This window comes from Vulpes lagopus, chromosome 2 (assembly GCF_018345385.1).
Source record: "Vulpes lagopus strain Blue_001 chromosome 2, ASM1834538v1, whole genome shotgun sequence".
Lineage (NCBI taxonomy): Eukaryota > Metazoa > Chordata > Mammalia > Carnivora > Canidae > Vulpes > Vulpes lagopus.
Window position 1 is genome coordinate 174132258 of NC_054825.1, and position 16768 is coordinate 174149025.

The window sequence follows — 16768 nt, forward strand, 5'->3', positions numbered from 1 at the left end:
AAGTTACCTATTTTTCATTATCTACTATTTTTACAGGGCTGTCGCATTAGAAATTAAGTTCAATGCTTAAAAAAAAAAAAGTTCAATGCTTATAAACTACCAGGAACTACTTTTATACTTTTATAACTTTTCTTCTTTGCCATTTAATTCATTTAAAATGTTGTCTCCTTACATAGGTCTCAAGAATAAGTATTTTCCTGCAGATTTTCCCTCACCTGTGGGAGGCCAACTTCTAAGAGGGCCTACAATGCCACCCCCCCACCCACCCACCACCCTGTTGTTGGTGTAATTTCCTTCCTCAAAGGTGGACCTGACCTTGTGACTCGCTTCTAATGAATAGAACAGGGCAAAGGTGATGGGATGTCATCCCATGACGAGAGCACAGCTGTTGTGACCCCTGTCTCACTAGCACACTCTCTCAATTGCCTTCTTGGCTTATGCACTTTGATGACGCTGCTGCCACGTTGGAGAGAAGGACCCGAAGGCAGCAAAGAACTGAAGCTCTCAATAGCCCACGAGAAAGGAATGTACTAGAACGTGGCTCCTTCTTGGTTGAGCCAGGAGATGAGACATCAGCCCAGGGTGGCATCTCCATTGCAGCCTCAGGACCGACCCAGAGCAGAGCACCCAGCCAAGCTGCGGGGGGACTCCTGACCCACAGAAACAGGATGACAGATGTGTGTTGTTCCAAGCCACGAACCTTGGGGTGATTTGTTACACGGCAGTAGTAGTAGCTAACATGCCACCTCCGTCTGGCGGCCTGCGTGTCATTTCTTTACCCGAATCCTCAATCACTCTCGGCCTAAAACATGTGGCCACACTTACCACACACACCAGGGTTCTTGGCCAAGCACGCGAGCCTGTGTCCAAGCGAAGGGAATATTCAGCCCCGCGCTGGCCAGGTGGCTTCTTCCCTGTGTGTCTGTACCTGTGTTTGCCAGGCCTGTCTTGGAACACGGACTCTCTTCATCACCCCTATAAATCTTCTTCCCTGGAGCCTCAGTTGGATTCAGGTAAAGTTTCATTATTCCCTAAATATTGCAAATTCGCGTTCTCTCCGCCCTGGACCAAGCTGAGCTCAGACTCTGCGAAGCATGTGGCTTCCTCAGGATATATTGGCTCTTCCTGTGGCAGGAAGAATCATTTCCTCCGAGCCAAGGGCTTTCTTTCGTTTAAGCTCCAGCCTCTCCTCTGGCAGTTCTGAACCGGGATCCTCAGATCGGAAGCCATCTACACTCCTCAGCGTTGGAATCTGAGACGTCTTGCCCAGTACAGTTGATTGTTTGGAGCATCCAGAGGGCAGGAGGAGCAGAAGTGGATTTCTGGACTGAGTTATGTCGGAAGGAAACCATTTTAAGACAGATGAATGGAAGCTGGGGCCACGTGGGTCTCTCTGCCTGGCCTCCCTGCCTCCCCTCTCCGCACCCACATTCACCCACTTATAGATCATGTGAGAACAGAAGTTGTTTTCCCCACAAAGGGTGCCTTCATACCCCTGATCTTCCCTTTTGCCTTCACAACACTGCATTTTAAATTTGCATCCTGTAAACCAGAACCAAACACCACACACCAGGACAAACAGACCCGTTTGGGTTCTCTAACTCTAGATTTTTCCAGGACTTTGGGGTTCACGTCTTCAGTGGTTTCCAGAGCCAGACGAGGACGAGGACGTCTTCTATACTCTGGAGCCAGGCATACTTTAGTTACCACCTCACATTATGAAAAAGAACTCGGCAAGGCCGGTGACGTAACCATCCTGGAGACAGCAGTGGTGTAGACGGAGCGATCAGAGCCCAGTGGCCTTCACGCCTGAGGAGAGACTGCAGACAGTCCCCTTCTCGGAGAAATGTCCACGCGCATTGCTCTCCGAGGAAATGCTCTGAGGGAGTTTTCCTGGGAGAAACAAGGGAAACGGGAGGCATGCCCCCGTGTGAGTCCCTTCTTTGGAGTGTGGGCCTGACTTTGCGTCTTGCTTCTAGCCCCCAGAATATGGCAAATGCGAAGGGACGTCACTTCCATGATTAGGGCACAAAAGGTTGTGACTCCTGCCTTATAGCAGCCTCGTTCAAGTCCTGGCTTGCACGCTGTGATGATGCAGGCCGCCTTGTTGGAGTGTGCAGGACGGAGGCCCCCGAGATGCGCTAGGGCAGCACAGGGATCAGAAAATAATGGTTTCAGGAGAGGATGTATTGGCACAATCGTGTGTTAATTTGTGCATCCGTTCAACAGATACCCACTGAGTAACTGAGCTTCGAAAGTGGTGCTGCAGAGAAGGATAAGACACAGAGAGCCGTCATCTCAAGTCAGGATCCGTTCGCAACGATGCAGACGTCTAAACGTAAGCAATGGAATCCATGAAATACATAAGCTAGCATGGAGAAGTATTTTTATTTTTATTTTAAAGATTTTATTTATTTATTCATGAGAGACAGACAGAGAGAGAGAGAGAGAGAGAGAGAGAGAGAGAGTGAGGCAGAGACACGGGCAGAGGGAGAAGCAGGCTCCATGCAGGGAGCCCGATGTGGGACTCGATCCCGGGTCTCCAGGATCACACCCTGGGCCGAAGGCGGCGCTAAACTGCTGAGCCACCCGGGCTGCCCTGGAGAAGTATTTTTAAAGATTAATCCCAGCTTTGGGATGGTTTTTTTTTGGGGGTGGGGTGGGGTGTGAGGGGGATGGTTTTTCTATGTCTGATGTCAGAAACATAAAACTCTCTGATATTTTTCTGAAAGCCATAAATAAAACACAAATAAAATGCTAAAAATAATCGCTCTTCATATAATTTTTTCACATATAAAAAGAACTCCTATAAATCAATAAGAAAAAAACAACAATATGCTTAAAACTGGGCAAAGAATATGATGAGATAGTTCACAAAAAAGTAAATCTAAGGTCTCTTAGACATAAAAAAAAGAAAACCACTCTAGCTCATTCATGTTGAGAAAAACGCCAACCGTCTTCTACATACATGCACAGTTTTCCACAACAACTTGTGGTTCAGAGAAGCCAGGACACCCCAACCTCACCAACTGTATTCCCAATGCCAGATTACGATTTTGCTTTTGGCTCTTCCCACTATCACATTTAGCCTCATGATCTCTTTATTTACTATATCATACATTTATTTATTCATCCAGAATATTTTTTCTTTTTTTTTTTTTTTCAGAAGATTTTTCTTGTGGCTATATTGTGTCTCGGCATCAAGCAGGATCCTGGTTGTGTCAGTGAATAAGATATGTTCCTTGTGGGGGATCCCTGGGTGGCTCAGCGGTTTGGTGCCTGCCTTTGGCCCAGGACGTGATCCTGGAGTCCTGGGATGGAGTCCCACGTTGGGCTCCCTGCGTGGAGCCTGCTTCTCCCTCTGCCTGTGTCTCTGCCTCTCTCTCTCTCTCTCATGAACAAATAAATAAAATCTTTAAAAAAAAAAAAGATATGTTCCTTGTGCTGAATAAGCTAATATAATGAAATATTTCCTACTGCAGTTAGCATTCACTGAGCACCCATGGTGAGTAAAACCTTTTCTATCTCAACATATGTTTTCACAAATGCTTGTAAATGATCTTCCATGTTGTAGTTAGCAACGTGAAACAGAAGAATTGGGTGATCTGGCTTTCACGGCTTTTATAGATTCAAATCAGACCTCGAAGATGAAAAAACACTTATTCTTCAGTATTTGCCAATACCGCATTAAAACTTGGCCTTGACTCACTCTGAACAACCCATGCACCCCAGGGCTGGACCCAGGCCTGGACTGAAGTCATCCCACACAAGACATCCAAACCAGGGCAGGCAGGCAGAATTATTCCCAGGTGTTTTCCTTTTACCCACTTTCCACCCAGCCTTCTGTCAGTACCTGCTTCTTCAGTATGCGCAACTTCCTTAGGTCTGTTCTTGGTTGATCGCATTCAAGGAGTCTGCAGCTCCTGTCAACAAATTCGAGCAACATTTTTTATTTGGCAGATCCTTTGGCATCAACTCTTTATTTTTTTAAAAAGATTTTATTTATTCATGAGAGATACACAGAGAGAGGACAGGTAGAGACATAGAGAGGAAGGCAGGATCCCTGCAGGGAACCCGATGAGGCTAAATGTGGGACTTGATCCCAGGACCCCAGACTCACACCCTGAGCCCAAGGCAGACACTCAACTACTGAGCCAGCCAGACGTCCCCGGCATCAACTTTTGAATTTGAGAATCATAGAAGAAATGATAACAACTAATGGCATTTCTCTGGTGCTTTCGAATTTACAAAGCAGTCTCACATATGGGATCCTAGTCAATCCACACCTGAAACACGAGGACCCTAAAGCCTGGAGGGAAATGTAGTGGCCTGAGTGAAAGTTGAATCCAGAATCAGAAGCCAAATCTTTAGAGTCTTCTGTAACAAAAGTTACATGTTTCCATGGAAGAGGTTTTGTAAGAGACAGCAGGTGTGGGAATGATGTCAGGAGATCAGCAAGGTGTGTGAAAAGAGGGGATGAGTTTTGTAAGAAAAGGGGACACCAAAAAAAAAAAAAGAAAGAAAAGGGGGCACCTTAGAAGTTAGTAGACATTTTGCGGGAGAATGAGTGAAAAAATAAGTGCAGAGGGAGGAAATATCAAGCACCCCTGTAAAGTGATGGGAGGGTGTGATGAAACTGTAAAGAGAGAATGAGGACAGGGTCCTAGAGACTCATCCACACTGATGAGGACGGGGTGCCGGGAGTTCTCTATCGCTGTGTCCAGAAGAGAGCATAGGATTTGAAAGCTGGACCTTGGACCAGTTCTGCCTTATATTAACTAAGGCCACTCTTAATCTGTCACTCAGTCCCTTCGACTATTAAATGGACGTGATTCTGAAGGTGAGTCTGAAGGTCAAATCCAATAACATCCATTAAAATACTTTGTGAGCAAGTGAACACGTGTGAGTGTCAGGATTCTAATAATAATTTTCCTGGAAATCCTCCCGATTCATTTCCAACCCATTCACGTAAACATCTCCACATTTAAAATCTGCCGCACGGACGTTGTGGCGGTTTATATCAGATGGCTTCCACGACACTAGAGCTAGCTTCCTCAGAAGTCCGAGCCCTGCATGTTTTTGCATCAGAGTTGGCCAGCAAAGCACTTTGCATGAGATTTGGTTGGTGGAAGCGAAGCAGTTGTATAAGATCCAGTTCTTGTTTTCAAAAAGTTTATTTATGCGAGACAGAGAGAGAGCTAGAGCGAGAGTGGGGAGGAGGGACAGGGAAAATCCTCAAGTAGACTCCCTGCTGAGCACAGAGCCTCCCACGGGGCTCCATCCCAGGACACTGAGATCATGACCTGAGCTGAAATCAAGTCTGCCCCTTAACTCACTGAGCCTCCCAGGCGCCCCAAGGCCCAGGTCTTATAAGTAACCCCTAATCCCAGCAGACTGAGAGAGGTTCTAGTTCCCTGGCTGAATTCAGATGGATGGACAGCCACAGTGCTGTGCGTGGTTCCAGGGAACAGATAGTTGAGGACAGGCGTCTGGACCAGGCTCTCAGACCTGACCAGATTTTATTTTTTTTTTTACAGCTGGATTTTTTTTTTAAAGATTTTATTTATTTATTCATGAGAGATAGACACAGAGAGAGAGAGAGAGAGGCAGAGACACAGGCAGAGGGAGAAGCAAGCTCCATGAAGGGAGCCTGATGTGGGACTCGATCCCAGGACCCCAGGATCACGCCCTGGGCCGAAGGTGGTGCTAAACCACTGAGCCACCCGGGCGGTCCAGACCTGACCAGATTTAACTGCACTCATGACCCTGTTTCTGATGGTAAAGGACACATCCGTCGTCTACAGCATGCTGGGGCAAACTGGTGACTCAAACCATTGCCTTTTTTAGTATAATGTCTGACATTAAGCGTTGATTGCCACAGCCTCCATTTCAAAAGACATCGCTCCAGATAAACACATTGCCCGCGTATGACCCAGCTGCTGGTGAAAGAACCAGATAAGGAACTAGGCACCCCCACACCCATGAAGTTCTCCTTTCAGAAAACCCTGGATGACCGTGAAAACTGACATTCCTTGGGGCACCTGGATGGCTCAGTCAGTTGAGTGTTTGACTCTTGGTTTCAACTCAAGTCATGATCTCAAGGTGGTGAGATGGAGCCCCGGGTCAGGCTGAGTCTGCTTGGAGATTCTCTCCCTCTGTTCCTTCTCCTGCATGCTCTTTCTCTAAAATCAATCAATCAATCAATCAATCAATCAATCAATCTTTAAAAATAAACACAAAATCTGACACTCCTTGAGTGACCCTGCCTTCAGTCTTCTGTGCCCTGACTCCCACTCTTATGCTTCAGATTAGCCAATATAGAGTGACCTCATGAAACCCCAGAGATCCCATTCTAAGACCTTCATAAAGGCAGAGCCCCAGGTCTGTGTTTTCTATCAGTGACCTTGCTCTGTGGCCCCAGCACGCCAAGATTGTGAGTAATTAGTCTTGTTTTCCAAAATTCCCTGATGATTTTCACCAAAGTACATCCTGCAATCAAAGTAAAAGCAATAAGGTCCAGTCCAGCCACATTGGCACTGCTGGGGGAAGTATCTGGGGCTCCCTACCAGTAACATGGGCCTGCCGAGTGCCTCAGGCGTTCCTAGCTGAGAACATTACCTTCAACAGGCTGGGACCCACATGGCACCTGTAATCAAGATACCCGTAATGAAGCGTCTCTGAGGTGAGGTTCTGGATGACCACATAGTTGCTGCCATAGATCATTTTAGAAAATGTAAAAAGGAGTATAATGACGTTGGTTGATTGCTTTGAAGTACAGAAAGAAAATGAGCTCAGGGCTTCGAATTCTCAGCTCAAAGTCAAGGTAAGGGATGGAAAGCTTTTACGACTGTCCTAAAAGAAACCCTTATCCTGAGGAATCCCTGGATAGCTCAGTGGTTTAGTGCCTGCCCTGGGCCCAGGGCATGATCTTGGAGACCCGGGATCGAGTCCCACATCAGGATCCCTGCATGGAGCCTGCTTCTCCCTCTACCTGTGTCTCTGTCTCTCATGAATAAATAAATAAAATCTTTAGAAAAAAAAAAGAAAGAAAGAAACCCTTATCTCCCTTCCCCACCGCCCGAGTTGAGATTTCTTAAAATTAAACCTAAAATATAATCCTGTGAATGACTGAATTATAATACAGATTGAATCTCCAACTTCGCATGGTCTCATGTTAAGGCAAAGGCATCTCAGAGATTTAAAAATCCAGGGGTTTTTTGAAAACAGCTGTTTGACTCGGGGATATGTAAGCACTGTAGTTGAGTTATATGAGAGCGAGGAGTAAGATACAGAATGTTAGTCAAGAGCTTGGTGACGGCATTTAATCTTCAGGGCTGGAACCCCAAAGAGTGGTCCTAGTGATTGTCAAGGTGGCTTGGCTGAGCTTTTGGAGAGGACAGTGAGAAACCATGCGATGCTGGCATGTAGTCTGGGGTTCAAGTCTAGGGTACCTGTCATATGTATGAAGCAAGAACCGATGACACTATCATTTGCGGCAGTTGTTGGTAAGGACTTGTGTAAAAGAGAGATCCGTATTTTGAAAAGGACAACATCAGAAAAACTCCTAGCATAAAACGGGCAACTTGACTACTAGTAAATTGATGGCTTTATACACATTTTCTTCTTAAAGTTCACAGCAGGCTGCTTGTGGATGAGGCTAGTGGAGGCGCTAACAAGCAGCTGAGCCAGGAATCAAACCTATGCCTGAGCCCAGACAAGCAGATGTTAATAAGACCGTCCTTCATCTCCTGAGATGGTACTAAAAAAATTTTATTTAAAGACACACAGAAATACACTAATAAATTAAATATATAAATGACAAACATTAATCTTGGAACTATAATTTACAAAGACAGGCTGAAAAGGAGAAAGGAAACCTAAAAAGAGATACAAACCTCTAAAGAAATCTTAAAAGTAGCCTAAGAGGTACTATTTCCACACCACAAACAGTAAGGCCTCAGGCCCAGCCACCTTGACAATCAAGTCTCATGAAAAATGCTAGGGAATTATTTTTTGATTACTTGAAAGGGGATTTCTAAGTTTCTTTTTTTTTTAAGATTTTAAAAATTTATTTATTCATGAGAGACAAAAAGAGAGGGAGAGAGGCAGAGACACAGGCAGAGGGAGAAGCAGGCTCCATGCAGGGAGCCCTATGCAGGACTCGATCCTGGGACTCCAGGATCACGCCCTGAGCCGAAGGCAGATGCTCAACTGCTGAGCCACCCAGGCGTCCCGATTTCTAAGTTTCAATGGAAAGAATATTTGAGAAGGGAACAGTCATGTTTTGAAAGCAATCAATAACGAAGAAGCACTAGAAGCCATGAACAGACATTTCTCCAAAGAAGACAAACAGATGGCCAACAGACACATGAAAAGATACCCAACATCACTCATCATCAGGGAAATAAAATCAAAACCACAGTCAGATGCTACCTCACACCTGTCAGAATGGCTAAAATCAAAAACACAAGAAGCATGGGGCACCTGGGTGGTTCAGTGGCTGAGCATCTGCCTTCGGCTCAGGGCGTGATCCCAGGGTCCTGGGATCGAGTCCCACATCGGGCTTCCTGCATGGAGCCTGCTTCTCCCTCTGCCTGTGTCTCTGCCTCTCTCTTTCTCTGTCTCTCATGAATAAATAAATAAAATCTTAAAACACACACACACAAGAAACAACAGGTGATGGCAAGGATGTGGAGAAAAAGGAAGCTTCGTGCACTGCTGGTGGGGAATGCAAGCTGGTGCAGTCACTCTGGAGTACAGTATGGAGTTTGCTCTAAAAGTAAAAAATAGAATTAGCCATGTGATCCAGAAATCACACTTCTGGGCATTTACCCATAGGATACAAAAACACTAATTCGAAAGGACACGTGCACCCTTATGTTTATAGCAGCACTATTTACAATTGCCAAGTTATGGATGCAGCCAAAGTGTCCACTGATAGATGAATAGATAAAGAACATGTGCTATACACACACAACGGACTAGTATTCAGCCATAAAAAAAATGAAATCTCGGGTGCCTGGGTGGTTCAGTCTGTTAAGTGTCTGCTTTCAGCTCAGGGCATGATCTCAGGGTCCTGGGATTGAGCCCTGTGTCAGGCTCCCTGCTCAGCAGGGAGTCTGCTTCGCCCTCTGCCTCTACCCCTCTCCCCCTCTCCGCCCCATCCTGGCTCATGCTCCCTCTCTCCCTCCATCTCATTCTCTCTCATAAATAAATAAATAAATAAATAAATAAATAAATAAATAAATAAATAAATCTTTTTAAAAAGAATGAAATCTTGCTATTTGCAATGACATGGATGGAGCTGGAGTGTATAATGCTAAGCAGAAATAAGTCAGGCAGAGCGAGACAAATACCATATGATTTCACTCATACATGGAATTTAAGAAACAAAGAAAAAATGAACAAAGAAAAAAAAGAGACAAATCAAGAAACAGACTCTTTTTTTTTTTTTTTTTTTTTTTTTTAAAGAAACAGACTTTACTATAGAGAACAAACTGATGGTTCCCAGAGGGGAGATGGGTGGGGGGATGGGTGAAACAGCTGAAGGGGATCAAGAGTGCACCTATCATCATGAGCACTGAGTAATGAATAGAATTGTTGAATCACTATATTGTACACCTGAAACTACTATAACACTGTGAACTCTACTGGAATAAAAATTTTTAAATAACAATATTTTTAAATATATTTTTAAAATAATAATAAAATTTCAGCTCAGGTCGTGATCTCAGGGTCCTAGGACTGAGCCCCACATCTGGCTCTGTGCTCAGCAGGGAGTCTGCTTGGGATTCTCTCTCTCTCCCTCTCCCTCTGTACCTCCCCCCTCCTCTCTCTTTGAAATAAATAAATAAATCTTTAAAATAATGATAAAATAGGGGATCCCTGGGTGGCTCAGCAGTTTAGTGCCTGGCTTTGGCCCAGGGTGTGATCTTGGAGTCCCGGGATCGAGTCCCACATCAGGCTTCCTGCATGGAGCCTGCTTCTTCCACTGCCTGTGTCTCTGCCTCTCTCTCTCTCTCTCTCTCTGTGTCTCTCATGAATAAATAAATAAAATATTTAAAAAATAAAATAAAATAATGATAAAATAATGAAAAGGCACTTACTGTTCTTCACATATAAATATTATGAAGCTATAGCAATTTAAAGAATGGAATTGAATTACATATGATTACATAATCCAAAGAAATAAAGCAATCTAAATGGTAGGATTTCACGGGAAAAAAATGTTGACATTAATGGGGAAAGAATAAGATGATAAAACTTAACATAGCAAAAGATGATTTTCTACTTTTAAAGACTGGACTTATTTAAAAAACATTTTAAAATTCTGGGCCATGCTAATAATAAAAGTAAGACTTTTCAAATTATAATTTCCTATTAGAAGAAAATCCAAAGAACATCTATTTCTTTATTTTCTGGTAGGGGAGAGGGATGATCTTTGGAGGAATGTCAGAGAATCCATCTAATTAGAGATCCAAGAACAAAGAAGAACAAATGTAGGAGAGGACTTTTTTTTTTTCCAAAAAGACATTTTCTAGATTGAACAATGACTCAGATTCTCAGATTGAAAGGGTCTGCTGATGCCTGGCTGGCTCAGGCAGGAGAGCCTGTGACTCTTGATCTCCAGGTTGTGAGTTCAAGCCACACATTGGGTAGAGATAACTAAAAAATAATAATAATCATAAAAGAAATCAAACTTTTAAAAAAGAAAAAGAAAAACAAAGTGTCCGCTGAATTCAAGAATACCACAGAAACACATGTAACTCCTCTGGAGGAAGGCACCTTCATCCCAGGTCCCAGAGAAGTCCCATATATATTTTAAAATAGGATGAGGGCACGTAATCAAAATAACCATGCAGACTTGCACTGCCCACGTGGTTGATTTGGGTCATTCCAGATCAGCCTTTCCAGTGGAAAGCAGTTGGAAAGCTGGACAAAATAGGAAAAGTTGAAGGTATTTTGGAGGGTTGCCAGGGCAGTGAAAATCTCAGAATAATTAAACTGACTGGGAAGCCAGACAAAGGGGAGCGCCTACTGTTATGATTTCGTGTATTTACAATTTTAGGAAATGCAAATGGCCAATCCGGACAAAATCCCTGCTAAGGTGATCTGACCTAACTAGTCAGGCTCCTCTCCTCTCCACAGGCCCTTGAACTTCAGCCCCCCTGGGGTTTAAGCAAGCACTAGAACTAGAACGCAGGACCACCTCCTCCACAGCCCCTTCAAAGGATTGGCTGACAGCAAAGAAAAACATTTCCTGTTCAGTTAGTTGCTTGACAACACACCACTTGCTCACCTTCCTACCCTACAGCCAGTTCTTTCCAGCCTTGTTTGTGCCTCCCTAGAAAAGAAATGGCATTTCCTGCAGCCCTCTGAGGTGCTCAGAGATCTTACAGTTGGAATGTGCGATTATAATAGACTTCTTGAATAGTCTTTCCTTATGCAGTTGGATTTTTTTTTTTTTTGGACAGTTTTCTGGCGCTATGACTCAGATGGAGTGCTGACTGCGCCTCTAAAGGGACTTCTACCTTCACCCCGGTGTTCATGCCAGCTTCGTGTATTCTTTGTGTCCTTTCTGCATTGGGGAAATGTGGATCCACACTATAAACTACAATCCCTAATCCAGTGCTCCAGACATGCACCTGTTGTAGTGCAGTAAAGAGTTACTTTGATTCTCTTTGGTTTTGTTTTTTTAAGATTTTATTTATTTATGCATGAGAGACAGAGAAAGAGAGAGGCAGAGACACAGGCAGAGGGAGAAGCAGGCTCCATGCAGGGAGCCCGAGGTGGGACTCGATTCCAGGATTCCAGGATCATGGCCTGAGCCAAAGGCAGACGCTCAACCACTGAGCCATTCAGGTGCCCACTTTGATTCTCTTTGAATGAAAAGTTTTTTCCTTGGCTCTTGAGTGATCTGATCTCCGACTCTGTTGACCAGGAATCTTCTGAGTTTTTGGATGGACAAGAATCTCCCCAGCTCTTTTGTGAAACCTCTTTTGCTTATTTGAATACTTGTCTAATCCCATGAGAAGTTCTCGCTCCACTGGATGCCCTCTCACCTCCTCTGTTCTTGATCATACGTTCTGCCTTGATAGCACCAATTCTAACATTTCAGACATTTCAACAATTCAACAATTCTAACATTTCAGAAAAGGTGGAATTTCATTAAGGATAATTTGAAACTAAAATCATCTCCCTAGAGTTCTTGGGGTCTCCCCAAACTGATTTATTTCCAAGGGACTTTGAATCCTCAAGATCCCAAATCCCCTCTGGCCCCTTTGGCCCAACCTTCATCAGGTCATTCAATGATCTCAATCCACCTTATCCGAGGCTATGCAACCTCTCAAAGATCACCTGTCACCTGCAATTGATACTCCAAAGGACTCCCCTCTAAGGAATCTGTTCCTGTCCTCCCCCAGACACCCTTGAATAGACTGGGTGAAATGATCATCTCGATCAATGGACACCACCTGTCTGCCCCCAGACACCCTTGAATAGACTGGGTGAAATGATCATCTTGATCAATGGACACCACCTGTCTGGTGGACACTGGTACCACCTACTCCACCCTCAACATCTCCGAATTCCCCACCATAATTCCTCAGAGTACACAACTCACCTCTGTAGTGAAAGTAGATAATTTGCCACGTGATTTATCCCTTCAAAAAGCCCTTTCTTTGTCTCTCGGACCCCATGATGCTCAACACAGCCTTTTTTGTCAAGCTCCACAACTTCTTGTAAGCTATCAGGCAGAGATTTGATTTCTAATTGTAATGTTAATATTTAATGTGCACCCAAGAAACTGGCCTTTGAAGTTCTAGATTCCTCCTCCATTTATTGTGCCCTCTGCCACAATTACCTTTTTTTTTTTTTTTTTTTTTTTGCCTCTCAGAGCTCTCCAAGCTCTAGATAAGCCCCACATCCAGGACATGCTCATTCACATTCCTGACCCAGTTCAGACTAAAGGAATGACAGATGTAGGACATTTCTGAGAGGCAGAGCCTGTAAAAATGGATACAGACCTCACTATGTTTCTCCCTAAATTAACTCAATGCAGTACCCTAAAAATGATGTAATTTGTGGTCTCAGACCAATTACTCATTGGTTACTTGACAAAGGGCTGCTTATCTCCACATCCAGCCCCTGCAGCAGATCTATTTTACCTGTAAAGAAACCAGATGGAAAGGAGGGTTACCAATTTGTCCAAGAACAGTGAGTCATTAAAAAAAATTGTAAAATACATATTGTTTTTCCCAAACCCCAACACTCTTTGTTTCTATATCCTCTGACGTAACTTATTTCATCATTGTTGCTTTACGCTCTGCTTTCTTCAGCAGATCCTCTTTTATCTAATTCCCAATACCTACTCACCCTCACATGTGAAAATCAACAGTATACCTGGACAGTCATGCTCCAGGGTTTTTCCAAAGTCTCCCTTCATTTTACCTGGAAAACATTCTAGTGTAAATCTGAAGAATCTGGGCTTCTCTTAGCATTTAAAGCTCAGTCAGTATGTGGATGACCTTCTTTGTTCTACTAAGTTCAGTAACTCACAGTCAGATACTTAATACTTATTAGAAGCTCTGGCTCCTGTTAACCTTAAAAATAAAACTGTCAATTATTTTGCCAGCAAAATGAGTTTATTCAGGAATAGTAGAGAATTACAATTTGGGACATTCAAGCTACAGCAAAACCATAAGCAAATCCAATGAACAAAAAGAGGAATGCTCTTTTCTAGAGAAAAGGGGGAAGTTGGGAGGGGCTATTGTAAACAAAACAAAAAAAAATCCATTGGAGTAAACTGGAAGTCAAAAGTGTAGTGGCTTTTCATTTGCTGTGTTGTAACAGTCTCTCATTGGCTGGGCTGTTGCCAGGTGGGGAGAAAATCTTCCTTCCCCCTGCTGGGATAGTCAAGTAGGCTTCTTCCTCTTGGAAAATGCATGTTATGTGTCTTCCTGTTGGTTCTGCAAAGGGCTGTGAGGAATATTACAGCATGAGAGCTCCTCCTTCTGGCCTCCCAGCTCCATTTCAGATGGTGTTCCCTTTATTCAGTTCCACAGTACTAGCTTTAGTACTAGTACTAAAAGCTATCTGCTATCTATGCAGACATTAATTCCCCTATTCTTTTTTTTTTTAAGATTTTATGTATTTATTTGAGAGGCAGAGAGTGCATGACCAAGAGAGAGAGCAGGAGCAGGGGCAGAGGGAGAGGGGAAAACAAATTCCTTACTGAACAGGGAGCTCAAGGTGGGGCTTGATCCCAGGAACCTGAGATCATGACCTGAGCTGAAAGCAGATGCTTAAGCAACTGAGCTTACCCAGGTGCCTCAATTCTCCTATTCTTTTTTTTTTTAATTTTTATTTATTTATGATAGTCACAGAGAGAGAGAGAGAGGCAGAGAGAGACACAGGCAGAGGGAGAAGCAGGCTCCATGCGCCGGGAGCCTGATGTGGGATTCGATCCCAGGACTCCAGGATCGCGCCCCGAGCCAAAGGCAGGCGCTAAACCGCTGCGCCACCCAGGGATCCCAATTCTCCTATTCTTAACTAAAGTGCAGGCCCTTGTGAGAATCATGAGTTCCACTACCTGCAATGAATTCTGTTATCTGGAATGATTTTGTGTCAGGCTGAGACTCATATTTATGAGGTTCTGGAAATCTGTAATGGCATTCCAATGGCTGGAATGTTCCTTCCGAGGTGAGGAGATAAGATCCATCAACAAGGAGGATGAGGTCTGGGTCTGTAAGGAGAACCTCTAAAAGATCAGGATGAGGAAGGGTTAAGTTTCAGTGACTGCAATGCAGTCACATAGTTATCCTCCTATTAAGAAAGGAAGAAGAGCACAAGGTTAAGATTTCGAACAACCAGCAATGGTAACATGAGAAGGAGAGAGCAAATGAATCTTCAGAGAGGTAAGGTGAGAGGTTAAAAAAAAAAGGGGGGGGGTGTTTCAGTTAGGAGAAGGATCTGGGATCATGGGATACAGAAAATTCAGAGTATGCCCCAACACAAAATCCACTGTAGCTTGAACCAAGCTACAGTTTTTGCTGTTGTCATGACTGCTCTAAAACAAGAAAAAGCTTCAGCCATGCACTCTGGAGTGAGGCAAAATATCCAATGGGTCTTTAGTTTCCATTAAGCTTCTGAGATAAGGCACCGAAAGCATGTCCTTCTCTCTCTTGAGTAAATAAGGAAAATGGCAAAGGACAGTTTGTTTGCTTCAAGGTGGAAGCAGAGGAAAGGAAGGTTTTTAAGGATTTGAATGCCATCATAGAAAGTGAGTGCCAATGTAGGGGGCCAAGCATAGATTCCTAAATTATGCCATCTAAAGGGGATTCCACATTAGAAAAATTAGGAATCTACTTCCTACAACATCCAATTAATCTTAGAAAGCCCCAGAGTTGTCTTTTTGTTTCAGGCAGAGAGTAATTAAGGATGGTCTTGATAGTCCTGAGGAAAAGGGTTTTTCCCTCAGGGAAGACATCATGTTCTAAGTATTACACCTGGACAGCAAGGTTGCATTTTGTCCCTTGAAACCTTACATTCCTTGTAAATGTGAAGCTGAATAAAGAAATCTCATTTAAAATGGACTTGAGCCTGGGTGGCTCAATCGGTTAAGCGTCCAACTCTTGATCTCAGCTCAAGTCTTGATCTTAGGGTTGTGAGTTCAAGCCCCATATTGGGCTCCATGCTGGGCATGGGGCCAACTAAATAAAATAATAATAAAATAAAAACAAATAAAGTCTATAAAAAATAAAATGGAGCTGGCAGGCCAGAAGGAGGAGCTCTCATGCTGTAATATTCCTCACAGCCCTTTGCAGAACCAACAGGAAGACACATAACATGCATTTTTCCAAGAGGAAGAAGCCTACTTGACTATCCCAGCAGGGGGAAGGAAGATTTTCTCCCCACCTGGCAACAGCCCAGCCAATGAGAGACTGTCACAGCGCAGCCAATGAAAAGCCACTATGGATGCCTGGGTGCCCCAGTGGTTTAGCACCTGCCTTTGGACCAGGGCATGATCCTAGAGTCCTGGGATTGAGTCCCGCATCGGACTCCCTGCATGGAGACTGCTTCTCCCTCTGCCTGTGTCTCTGCTTGTCTGTGTCTCTCATGAATAAATAAATAAAATATTAAAAAAAGAAAAGAAAAGAAAAGCCACTACACTCTGGATTCTCGGTTTATTCCAATGGATTTTTTGTTTTCAACAGCCCCTCCCAACTTCCCCCTTTTCTCCATAAAAGACCGGTCCTCTCCTTTGTTCTTTGGACTTGCCTATAGTTTTCCTGTAGCTTGTGTGTCTTGAATTGCAATTCTCTGAAATTCTGAAAAAACCTATTTTGCTGGTAAAACAATTGACAGTTTTATTTTTAAAGTTAGCAGTTACCTGACTGGTATTTCGGACTGCACTGGAACAGCAATTAAACATGGGAAGCCTGTGGCTGATCACTTAGAGGATTTATTATTACCAAAAGAAGTGGACATATTTAAAAATAGAAACTCATATGGGTAATAAGATCCCACAAAGGGGGATCTTGCTAAAGCTAGCAGCTCATAAACACGCTAATCCAGCAACTCATGAATCTGTCCCAATTCCCACAACAACCAGACACAATATTAAATCTATTCTGCTGACCTTCTGACCCTCAGATAGAAGAAATGAAAAGCTCTCAGTTCAAAGCCCATAAGATTAAGTTGGAAACAAGCTGGATGTCTTTGCATTGCATCCAGATAAACTTTGGAGAAACCCAGCTGGACATTCAAG

At 43.7% G+C, this 16768-nt stretch overlaps 2 long non-coding RNA genes across 2 annotated transcripts in view; one reads left to right on the forward strand and one right to left on the reverse strand.

The window, feature by feature from the left end:
- The first annotated feature begins 1672 nt into the window (after positions 1-1672).
- LOC121484801 lies at positions 1673-3364 on the forward strand. Its single transcript, XR_005986114.1, has 3 exons — positions 1673-1930; positions 2230-2338; positions 3167-3364. It is a non-coding gene; the product is annotated as an uncharacterized LOC121484801 (long non-coding RNA).
- A 489-nt stretch (positions 3365-3853) lies between these two features.
- LOC121484800 overlaps positions 3854-16768 on the reverse strand; it is a 55742-nt gene continuing 42827 nt past the window's right edge. Inside the window, exons 2-3 of the long non-coding RNA XR_005986113.1 lie at positions 12623-13166; positions 3854-3923 (exon numbers count right to left, since the gene is read on the reverse strand). This is a non-coding gene — a long non-coding RNA (uncharacterized LOC121484800). The remainder of the gene's footprint in view (positions 3924-12622; positions 13167-16768) is intronic.